Genomic DNA, 11,129 nt, shown 5'->3' on the forward strand with positions numbered 1-11,129 from the left:
CTAAAAATAATAGAGCTGCTAGTGTGGTAGTTCACAGCTGAGAAGTTTTTGGATGGATCAATAGGGGAAAACTAAGTAGATGCCAGAGGTCTGATATTAAGCACTACTGGGATTGCTACTGGAAGAAGAGCTTGTGTTTGTCTACCTGCTCTTGAAAAGCACACTGACATAGAAAAGTTACAAGAAAAAAATCTGAGAAATCTGTCTACAGTAAGAAAGTCTGTCCACAGTAAGAAGGTAAAGGGGTGCCATCTTTTTCAGTTTATCCAGAAGAAGATGAAGAGCAGGCTTGACCATGGTCTGTAATTTCTACAGAGAAATGATTTCTGATAGCCCAGGGCTCTTGAACTTTGCAGACCAAGACACAAGTAGGTAGAAAAAAAATCAAACTAAAAATAAGGCAGTTTTATGGTGATGCTAATTAACTTTCAGAACAACTTGCCAAGAGATGGAGTGGATTTTCTGTCATTTGAAATCTCTAAATCAGGATTTTATTTTAATTATTTTTTTTTTTAACTATGTATCTTTCTGCTCATCCTTAGAATATAGACAATGCACAGGAATTACCAGCTGGAAACCTCTGTCTCGTGTTATGCAAGGTATCAAGATAGTCCCTTCTGGCTGTAAATCTGTGCATATATATTTTAGATAGAGGTGACGAAAGAATAGAAAGAACCAGATAAAAAGGTGCAGAGGCTGATGGTAGAATTGTCTGGTTACTGGAGATATTATTATTCTTTAACATTCAATTTTTGATTAATTTCTTTCAGGCTCAGTCTTGAAAGGCTTAGGTCTTAAAAATTAAACTAAATAAGAAGAGAATGTAGCTGGAGGGATTTGCCACGGGATGGGTTTTGCACATAAGGCACAGCCAGAGGTGCTGGGGGTGGGGAGGGAAAGTGGAGAATTTGTGAATTAAGAGCAGGCAGGCAAACTGTTTATCGTTGCTGTTGTTCTTAAATCTATGGATTCCAAAGGGAGTGGATTATATTTATACAGATGTATAGAAAGAGGCTTTTGCTTGAAACAGCTCCTAATGCAGGTGAAAACCATGTATTGATTACTTAAAGAAAGTTAAAATAAAAGCAATTTTTTCCCCGTTTCCACACATTGCAGCTTTTGGCCTATCCACTCACAGCTAAAAAAGCATTCTTTCCTGATAATCAAGCTTCAGCTGTCTGAATTTCAGGCCGAGCCTCTCATCTTGAGCTTTGCTGAAGAGCTTCTTTAATTAACCATTATACCACAGATGTTATTGATTTTTTTTTTTTTTCAAATCTGGTTGAAACATCATTGTGCTGGATCGTCGCCAAGATGAAGGCCTGAATTTTTTGTGCACTGCTTTTACTCCTTCTGCATACCTTATTAGTCTCCATGTCTGTTAAGTGCAACCTGTAGTATTGACTCAGAAAATATAGCATTGATTTTTACCCTTCCAGCCGTGATCTAAGGGCTCCTAATTTGGAACGTGGAAACCAGAGTTCTGCAAGAAGCTGTATTACTGTACACTTCCTACAAGTAAGACCTTTCACTCTCTTTACCTTTTTTCCAGACTTTTGGTGTGGTTTAAAGTTCTCAGAATTGTTTTGTTACAAGAGGAACAGAGCAATGTGTCCAACACATGTCTGCTTACATCTGTGTAAATAAAAATATGTTTATATGTGTTAAAAAATGAATGAGTAAATAAGAAGTCTGATTTGCAAAGATGCTGTTCACCACAGTTTCTAATTATTTCATCCAGGTTGCAGCAGCTTATCTTCTCTGCAAACCTGTTTGCTTACCTTCAGCTGCCTAAGTGTAATGTGGAGAGCTAAATTTTGCTGCCCAATGTTTTGATGGTGTTGTTTTAAAATTGAGTGCATTTTTCTCTTTTAGACTCTTACTGGGATATGTGGGTCACTTGCTAGCATGGTGTAACATCTCTGGTAGAATTAATTCTTGAATTCAAGTAGACAGTTAAATCATGTCTGCATTTTTGGGGGGTGTGGGGGTGTTGTGTGTTACACTTTAGCTTTTCAGAGAAGCTGAGCCCAAGCCTTGAGTGAATCTCAGCCGTCCTAACAACAGCACATTCCTTTCAAAATACGTCTTGCTCTGATGATGAATTCAAGAACTAAAACAACGACAATAGGTTCTTAAATTCTGATAAGATTTCTCTGAGTTTAGTGATATGTTATTTAAACATAATTTGGAGCTTTTAAAATACTGTAATGGCATCTCTTGACCTTTCCAAAATCACATGGAGCAAGAGATGGTGAAAAATGTTTATTTACTTTGCATTAGAAGCTAAATCCCTGTTCCTTCTTAGAACCGGTAGTTCTTTTATACTGGGGAACTCATGCATGGCACTTCCATTCTTCAAACAAGAGCTAGACAGTCCTACTTGAACTGCAGAAACAATGACCTGCAGTCTATCCTATGCCTGAGTGATAAACAACAATGCAGACCTCTTGACAAGCTCTGGCATCAAGCGTGGAGTCTTGCAGCTCAACATGTCTGCTGAACAGAAGTTAGAAAAAGAAAAGATCATCTTGTAAACAATTAATTAATGTTTGTCATGAATTATCATTTTTACTTCCTTCTCAAGAGGCTCAAAGGGAATAAAAAGGCATTTTTGCAGGTGGTGGCATTCAAAGTAAGGGCAATCAAATGTTTGAGAGCAGTGGCACAGCACTTTGAGTCTCTAAGGGTGAATGGTGCTAGGATTAGAGCACAGCAGGGGGTTGAGGGTTTCAGGTGTGAAGCTTAATGTTTGTGATCAGCAAAAAAAAGTCTTGAATTTATCTAAACTGCTCTTCTGCTAACAGTACTTCTAGCACATAAATGTTCTGAAAGTGACAAGTGTTCTCATTGCTCTTCTAATGCAAACATGATCTGCATTTGAAAGATGCATCCCTTTTGCCTAAATTAGAATGTGCATCACAAAGAGCGTAAGATGATGACCCAAAAACAGTTCTTTACTCTCTCTCTCTCTCCCCCCTTCCCACCTCCTCCCTCTCACACACATACACACACACACTTCAATTCAAGATACAGCCACAAAAATGCAAACTTCCACTCCTTTTTACACAGCCACCAGAGCTGCCACTCTGTCCATTATTCTGCCTGCACCGCAGGTTTGTAATTAGGATGCTTTACCACCGGTGCTTCAGTTCTTATCTAGCATCATTCACACAGAGTTTCGTGTCTTTGCAGCGCTGTGCACGAGTAGCTCAATTTTATTTCGGTCAAGCAGTTTTGAGGGATTTTATGCTGTGCCATCCTAATGCATGCACACTCCTTACCTCCTCCCCCTGCTTATATTGCTGAGCACCACAGAGAAGATAGCATGATAGGAGTCCTACCAATAAGTTTAAGCTATTCTGAGGAAATTAACGGGTTTAGGATTTGCCTAAGAACATTTTCTATTACTGGGAATGAAAAAAAAAAAAGAAAATGTTTTAGTAAATAAGACTAATAAACAGATTGTACAAACTAATTTCTGTCTCTCCTGGGACCACCTATTTTGCCTTTTTGGAAAATGGTTTTTCCTCTAACTTTAAATAAAATCTTTGTGAGCAGTAGGAAGAATCTGTCCCTAAGAGAAAAAAAACGTGTTTCAACACAGGTTAGAAATGAAAGCAGCAAGGAAAACAGCTCTAAGATGTATGTACAAATGTAGGGAAACCTGCATGGATCCTCTATTTTTGCTTCAGATGTTTTCATGATGCAGTATGCTGTTACAATTTGGCATCCGGAGGGAGCGTGCTGCGTTCTGGAATTTGAAAACTATTGAGGCAGACAGCGCAGGCTGCAGACAGCAACCATAAAGGTAACTATATATAGGTATATTCCCACATCTTAATTGAACAATCATCAGAACAGGAAGTATTGTCTAATGATTTACTTCAGAGGCCTGAGCTGGCCGTCTAAAACTGGGTGAATAACTTCAGCTTTCAGTTCATAGGCTGGTCTATTTGTAAAATAAGATTTTTAATTGGTATAGAAGCCAATTATCTGGGAATTTTGATATTTGTCATTGCCATAAATTAATAAATTATTTTTACATATATAAATTTATATATATATTTATGATAGAAGAGAAAGAGTGGTGAAGTAAAATAGCTTCATTTTTTTCAAGTCTGTCACATAAAATGACACTAACTGACAGTAATTGATTAGTATATGTTTGCATCAACTAATGTCTGAAGTTCAAGGACTAGATTTCTGTTCACCCTAAGGTCCTTTCACCTTTCTTTGGCAGAGTGTCAGGGACTCCATGATGCAGCACTTTCTCATCAGAAAAATCTCTTATTTGTCAAAACAAATTAGTTTTAATCTGTGCAGCAGAAATATGTGTTTCTAGGCAGTGGTGGCAGGAGAAAGCGTCTCAGCTCTAGTTTAGCCCAGGGCTGTGTTCTTCAGGAGTAACCAATCTCCACCTCAGAGTGCTCACTCCACTTGATATAGGCAAGGGTCTGGATGTGGTGTTTCCAACTCCAGTGAGTCTCTAAACTCCTCTTTCAAGTGCCAATCAGCTGGGCTGGAGGGAGTCTCTCTCAGTCTCCCTAATTTGGAGTTGTTCCTTTTTGGGTCTTCCCTGACCCCCACTCAAGCAGAAGGCTGATCTCTAGGATCTACCCGTGTATCCTCACCCTTCCTCGTTGATTCTTTCTTGTTTGCCTTCTTTTTGCAGAAAGAACTAAATAGGCAAGAAAAGTCTTCCTGAATCCCAGTAAATAATGGGGAAAGGTCTGAGGCCCAGGAAAAGTTTTGTGCCCAGTTTAGTGCAATTCCCACAAAAAGACAAATTTGAATAGAGAACCCATAATTTACATCCCCACTTTAAGGACCATTTTACATTGTCAAAGTGGCTTTAGGGGTCCCAGAAATGACAGGAATCTGGTCCAAATTGTTTCTGCCTGAATTCCTGTCGCTGGCCACTCGTTAGGATGGAGGCAGGAAATAAAAAATATCAGACAGTGCCGTGGGACTGTTTGTTTGCTTTCCCCCTCTCTCGCACTGCCCCTCCTTGCCCGACATAACTCCCCTCTCCTCTCAGAGGGACCAGTGTTTGGGGGGAACTGAGCTGGGACCTTTTCTCTGTGTCGGTCAGGCCTCGTGTCAAAACACTCCTGACTCCTGGAAGTCATCTCTGCTGAATCCCGAGGCTTGCCAGTGCCAGTCAGCTGCTGTTTGAACTAAGTCCTGACCGCAAAATCAAAAGTGGGTCCAAAGAAAGCTGTAAACAGTGTGCAATGAGCCATTTGAAGGCAGCTGATGCCTCATTTGGGGTGACATGTTGTGGCTGATGAGTGTGGATGATGTGGGGTTTTCGATAAGTGCCTCATCAGTATCCTCATCATGATCGTGTTGCTCAGCCACGGCGTGTGCCCTGACTTGATTGTAATTGCCTGAATCTGCTCCTGCTGCTCAGGAGCGCACAGTAATATGCAATAAAACAGCAAGAAGTGAATGTTAACCATCTGAGTTCTGACATGGCTGCTTGCAGTTCAAGTTTTCCATTAAGGACAAAAAAATCTATATAGACACACAAATATGGATATATAATTGCATGTTTAGAATAATTATTGTTTGTATATGCAATAAACTCATTTTATAAATAATGCATGATGGCCATATACAGATATATAGACAGATATACCTACATACATTTTCTCTCTGACACTTGCATATACCATATACAAATGAATATCACATGCTCATGGTGTGTAGGTAAATAGTAGAGGGATAAAGAGCATCAGGACCATACTTTGATCCAAATTTTTAAAAATATAAGTAGAACGTGTAGTTAAATCTATGCATAGTCTTCATAAATCTTAATAACACGTGTGCATACAGATAAGTAATTGATTTTTAGATGCAGTTAATCTACTCATGTAAATGTGTGTGTGTGTACTTATGCAGGTGGGGGGGGGGGGAGGAATGTACACAAGCATATGAGCTTTGTACCGCTAAATTAGTCTTCAGAGAGAACACAATTTATTTTCACAAGTTAGCCAGTTTGGATTAATTCCACAGCATAACTGGCAAGGAAAAAATAACCCCAAACCCTAAACTTTCTGAACCTTGTGCCTGTGAATCTGACAATACAAAGTACTGAGAACTTGTGCCCACGGGAAGCTTTTCACATCTGAGACTTTTTGTAAGGTGGGAACTGTCATTACCCTGTTGGGGTCCCAATGTAAGAGAGGGGTTCTGAAGTGGTATGTTCATGCTCATTGGTGGTAACAGAAGGAGCAAGTTTATTGACAGCTTGTCAAAAAGTAGAATGTAATTGGAATGGGGGCTATGCTCCTTTTTAATAAACAAGTTGCATGGATAGTGTTCTTGACTTTAAAAATATATTCAGCTTTGGTTACAGGTCAGAAAGGTAATAAACCAAAGAGATTAGGGTTGTATAATCATGACCTGTGGTGTCTCAGAGTCTAACACTACACCCTTGCAGACAACAGCTTTGGGGGGGTTCCTGTATGCAGCTGTTTTTTTGGCATAGTTTGGGGGACATTTAAATCATAAAATTTACACAGGCAAACTCTGTTTGCATTCAGTTAATTCTTGATGGAATGAGCATGTGGGTTTTCTTCATTTCCACTGTGTTATTTAAGCATTCCAGTAAAAGTGCACCAAAATGTTTCCAAAATATTATTTGCAGCTGCTGTTGCTACTGTGCATCGTCCTGCATGCTCTGTGCCTGCGTAAAGAGGCTACCGCTGTAAGGTATGGTCTTGCTACACAGAAAGATCAGTGTTAAAGTGAAGGCGGAGAAGAGAGAGGTTGTTATTTGCAGACCAAAATCATCAGTGCATAGGATTTTGAAACCCTTAAAAAATAATTCTCTTTCCCCAACTCAAGCAAAATTTGCACTGCCTTGGAAATATCCTTAATATCTTCATTACAGAAAACAAATCTGTGCAGATTAAACACTCTAAGTCTGACCATTTGAGAGGTAAGACAATCATTATAATTATAAATGCTTCTGTTGTCATGTGTGATCAAGTGGATTCGTTGTTGTAGCTTAAATATATTAACTTTAACCCTTTTTAATTACGGATTTAGCACAAAGCTGACGGAGTCCCTCCTAGAATCCCACATTCACCCTGGGCCTCTCTTTATGCTCAAAATATGTAGACAAATAGAGAGGAATTCCAAGGAGGATAGAAAACATGACTGGAAGGATTTGTTTATGAGGAAAGATTAGAAGAATGAAATGGGGAGCTTTAGTTAAATGGGATTAAAAGCAACTAATCCAACAGCATTTGTGGTTTCAGCGGATGAAAACTCATCTTTACTATTAAACTATGCTTCATTCTCCAAACTTGCATGTCAGACCTCTGATTACTCCTTTACTTATTTAAAAATAACTTATACTACCAACAATTCTGATTTTTCATCATTTTAAGAAAAGAACCTGCTTTTGTTCAGCAGAGCAAAGTGATAACAAAAGGATGGGTTGTAACTGGCTACAAACATACAGATTGTTCAGACAAGGAATGGCATTTCTTAACTTGGTAAATATTGATTCTGATTATCAGCAGAGAGAAATTTAAAGGGAACGATAACTGGCCAAAACCCCAGATTTTCTTTCACGGCACCTACAGGTAATAGAAGAGTTTTCTAAAAGGAGGGCTAAGGCACAGGCTACCAGTCTGGATTAAGATCTGGGGCAAGGTTTAACATTGAAAACAACCTGACAAGCCTGAGTTGCTGGGCTCTCAAATTAAATAATTCTTGCACTTGGTATTTCTTCTTTTTGCTCGTTTGTTCTTTTTTTCTTTTCTTTTTTCTTTTTTTTTTGTTTGTTTAAATATCCATTGCCTTCACAGATGTGATTTTTTTATGATCATTACATACAGATGTGATTTGTTATGATCATTACATACAGATGTGATTTGTTATGATCATTACATACAGATGTGATTCGTTATGATCATTAGAAACTATCTTGAGAAAAATTTCTTTGTGAGTTTTTCCAGGGACTTTCTAGACATTCAGGAAGAGGCAGCATGTGTCCTGAAAAGTTTTTATACTAATTTAAATTAACTCAAAGTGAACAGCTTTATGCAAGCACAAACCAAAATCAATGCATTGATGAATTGGGCCCTACGTCTTGGACCTTTCTGAGACCTAAATAGCAAACCACAGAATCTCAAATACAAGGAAGATGCAGCCTGGTGTGAACTGGCTGATTTGTTTACTTCGCAGGACAAATGTATCTCCACAAGAAAAGTTTTCTTAAGAAATGGAGGATAAACAATTCTTTCAGATTGCAGTTTCTGCTTACAGCTCATGACAAGAAAAATGTTCTTTTCTCCTCAAAGATTTGTGTGGCATTGGGATTCCTTAGCATAAAAGAAATACTCCCTAATAGTAAGATATAAAGGAGAGTAAAACAAAACAAAAACAATAAAACACAAAACAGAATCAAAGCCTAAGATTCAGCATACATCAATTATAAAAATTACTTTTATAGTCTGTGTTGTGTATAAACAAATGTCTAGATTTTGTTTATCTGTATTGTTTAGAACTCCTATCAAGCCCTGTCGGTGCCAGCTGGGATCAACCAATTCAGTACATTTGGATGTCGCTTCTAATTCCAACCTGGTATTCTTGAGTTTGTAAATGTTAATGCAGCATTTCTTGACAAATGATCAAAGAAATCCTACCAGATCCAAGCTGGGCTGCAAATTTGTCCTTCCCTCCTTCCTGAAACCCTCCAGTCCTACAACACACATGGTATTATCTCAGATTTTAATTTTCTCTGCCCAAGCAGTATTCCCAGGAGAGTGGAAGAAACTATTCTATGGGCTAGATATGCTCACCAGGTTGCCATCCTTGAAACAAAATAAATTTTCAGAGATACTGATTTTGTCCAAGCAGGCATACCAATGGCTGAATAAGGTGTTAATTGCCATTAATGGGGGATTTAATGTTAGGTAGGAAGAATGACACCAGATGAAAATATGATTGTCTAATAGTAATGTTAGAAGTCATTCAGTTCTTGCAAGTTGAAGAGGATATTTGTCTCATAAAGAAATCTTTCTTTCTTTAACAAGCTGTCAATTTAGAATTACAGTTAGAATTAAATTCTTAGTTACTCTGAATTGTATCTTTTGCACAGTATGTGTGAAGGTGGCAAGGAAGTAACTTTGTCCATGCTGCACCTTAGGACGCTGTGCAGTTTTATTCCTGCTCTGGGATGACTCTCCTAAAGGCAACACATGGGAGGATAATTTGTGACCCATCTCCTCCAAAGGAGTTTCAAGCTCTCCCCTTTACCAGACCTTTTTTTTCTCTTCAGAACATAAACTTGCTGCACACCTGAATCTGACTCCTTGCCAGCAGCACGTAAGGCATCTCTCACAGCACCAGCAGGACTGGGTGGGCTCTTATCCCTTGTTCACTTCTGTATAAGGGATGCCCAAACCTTATGTCCTTTTTACATCCACTGGCAACATCCAGCTCTCTCTTGGAGTGCTGTTGGTATGGTCCCCAGGTAGGGGGACGGTGCCTGGCCAGGCCCCCCTTGCTCAGAGGAGGGAGCACTGCTCAGGCTGTGCCATTGTGTGCAACACAGGTTAGAGCAGCTGCACTTTGGGTGAACTTTTCTCTTGCTAAATGATGGCTAGGGAAGGGATTCTTCTTGCCTCACCGTGGCAAATGTTCTGCCATCACCCTGAACATGACCCGGATATTTCCATGTTCTCAAGATACCTTCAATGATAAGGGTTTTTTTAACGTTGCCAATTTGTGGCATTTGTTCTACGCAACGTATAACTGCCGAATATTTATGTGATTAACATCTGAATACAAGCATACTTTAGCAGTGCAAGGATGTGATTAGTCTCACCAGAATATGATTTTTTTAATGGATGTGGCTCCTACTTTCCAACAAAGATTTAATAGCTGAGTCCTGCCGGGAAGTCTCCATTTACTGAACTTTTATAGCTTTAAAATTATCCTAGGGTACATTTCCTAGCACACAGCGTGGCACAACACAGAATTTAAATGAAATGCCGTGTTCAGAATGAATGAACAAAGTGTGTAGTGTCAATCACTACCCTCATCCTTCCCTTTTATTTATTTTTTTTTAGACAAAATCATGTTAATGGCTGGTACTGATAATGGGCATGGATCTCATGCTTGGGAACAGCATTTGTCGTCTTCAGCTTGAAGACCTGGAACAGGAGGCTGAGTCTTCAAGCACACCTTAGTGTAGGTCCTCAGCCTTCTCCACCTCTCTGGACTCTGCTGGCATCTCCAGCATGCAGGGGAAAGGCATGGAAGCAGACCAGCTCCCACAGCTGTTTTTCATCTCCTCAGTCTCAGCACATGCAGGGGAACAGGAGCAGTGGCAATGGCACAGGCCTTTCCCTTTCTTTTCACCACGTGTATCCGCAGTGCCTGCTGAGGTCCAGCTCAGTATGGGCAGCTCTGACCCCTACCAGGTGTCCCAAAGGACCCAGGCTCGCAGTGAACGAGCTCTGCTAAAAGCTCCTGGGCTGCAGGAGCTAGCCATTGGGACTTCCCATGAACTTCTCCCAGGCTGTTTTTTAGCCAAATGTACTTTTTCCCTCTTTGCATCGTTGCCTTCAAGAGCAGAAAGTGGCTCCTGAAGCATCGACCAGCAGGCAGATGCCAATTTGCATGTCAGTGCATTTGCAGGTAAAGAAATATAAATAAAACAAAGAACAATCTCAAATTCCAAGACCCTGCCACCTTCTGCGATTTCTTCACACAGTTAAGTAAACTACAAAGAATAAAAAAGTTGGTTGTTTTTGTGGGGAGAAAACCCAAACAAACCAGAACATACCTAATGTTTCATCACTAACGACGCTGAGGCTGGTCAATGGTCAGCTGAATTGCCTTCCATGCACAACTGAGGGCTCAGACAATGAATCTGATATAAGTAGCTGGGTGTGCAATAACTGCAGAATCAGCATCTTGTTTTGAAAGGACTCCTGCAAATCCTGCAGGAACATTTCAGTACTAGATGGTGTTGCTATGGGCACCAGAAGGAAGCTTAATATAAGAGAAACTGTCTTAGGAATTCAGGGGGGATGGGTGTAAACAGAATACATACATAGGAACCAGAATGTCCCTGGCAGTAAAAAGCAAAAGGCATTTTG

The 11,129-nt window shown here is 39.7% G+C and overlaps 1 long non-coding RNA gene across 1 annotated transcript; it reads left to right on the forward strand.

Annotated features, from left to right (window-relative positions):
- Positions 1 to 427: 427 nt before the first annotated feature.
- On the forward strand, positions 428 to 10,281 carry LOC134165654 (uncharacterized). Its single transcript, XR_009965603.1, has 3 exons — positions 428 to 1,518; positions 6,656 to 6,720; positions 10,095 to 10,281. It is a non-coding gene; the product is annotated as an uncharacterized LOC134165654 (long non-coding RNA).
- Positions 10,282 to 11,129: the final 848 nt, after the last annotated feature.

Source organism: Pezoporus occidentalis, unplaced genomic scaffold (genome assembly GCF_034315485.1).
Source record: "Pezoporus occidentalis ecotype Australia unplaced genomic scaffold, CSIRO_AGI_Poc_V1 ctg108, whole genome shotgun sequence".
NCBI classification, from domain to species: Eukaryota; Metazoa; Chordata; class Aves; order Psittaciformes; family Psittacidae; genus Pezoporus; species Pezoporus occidentalis.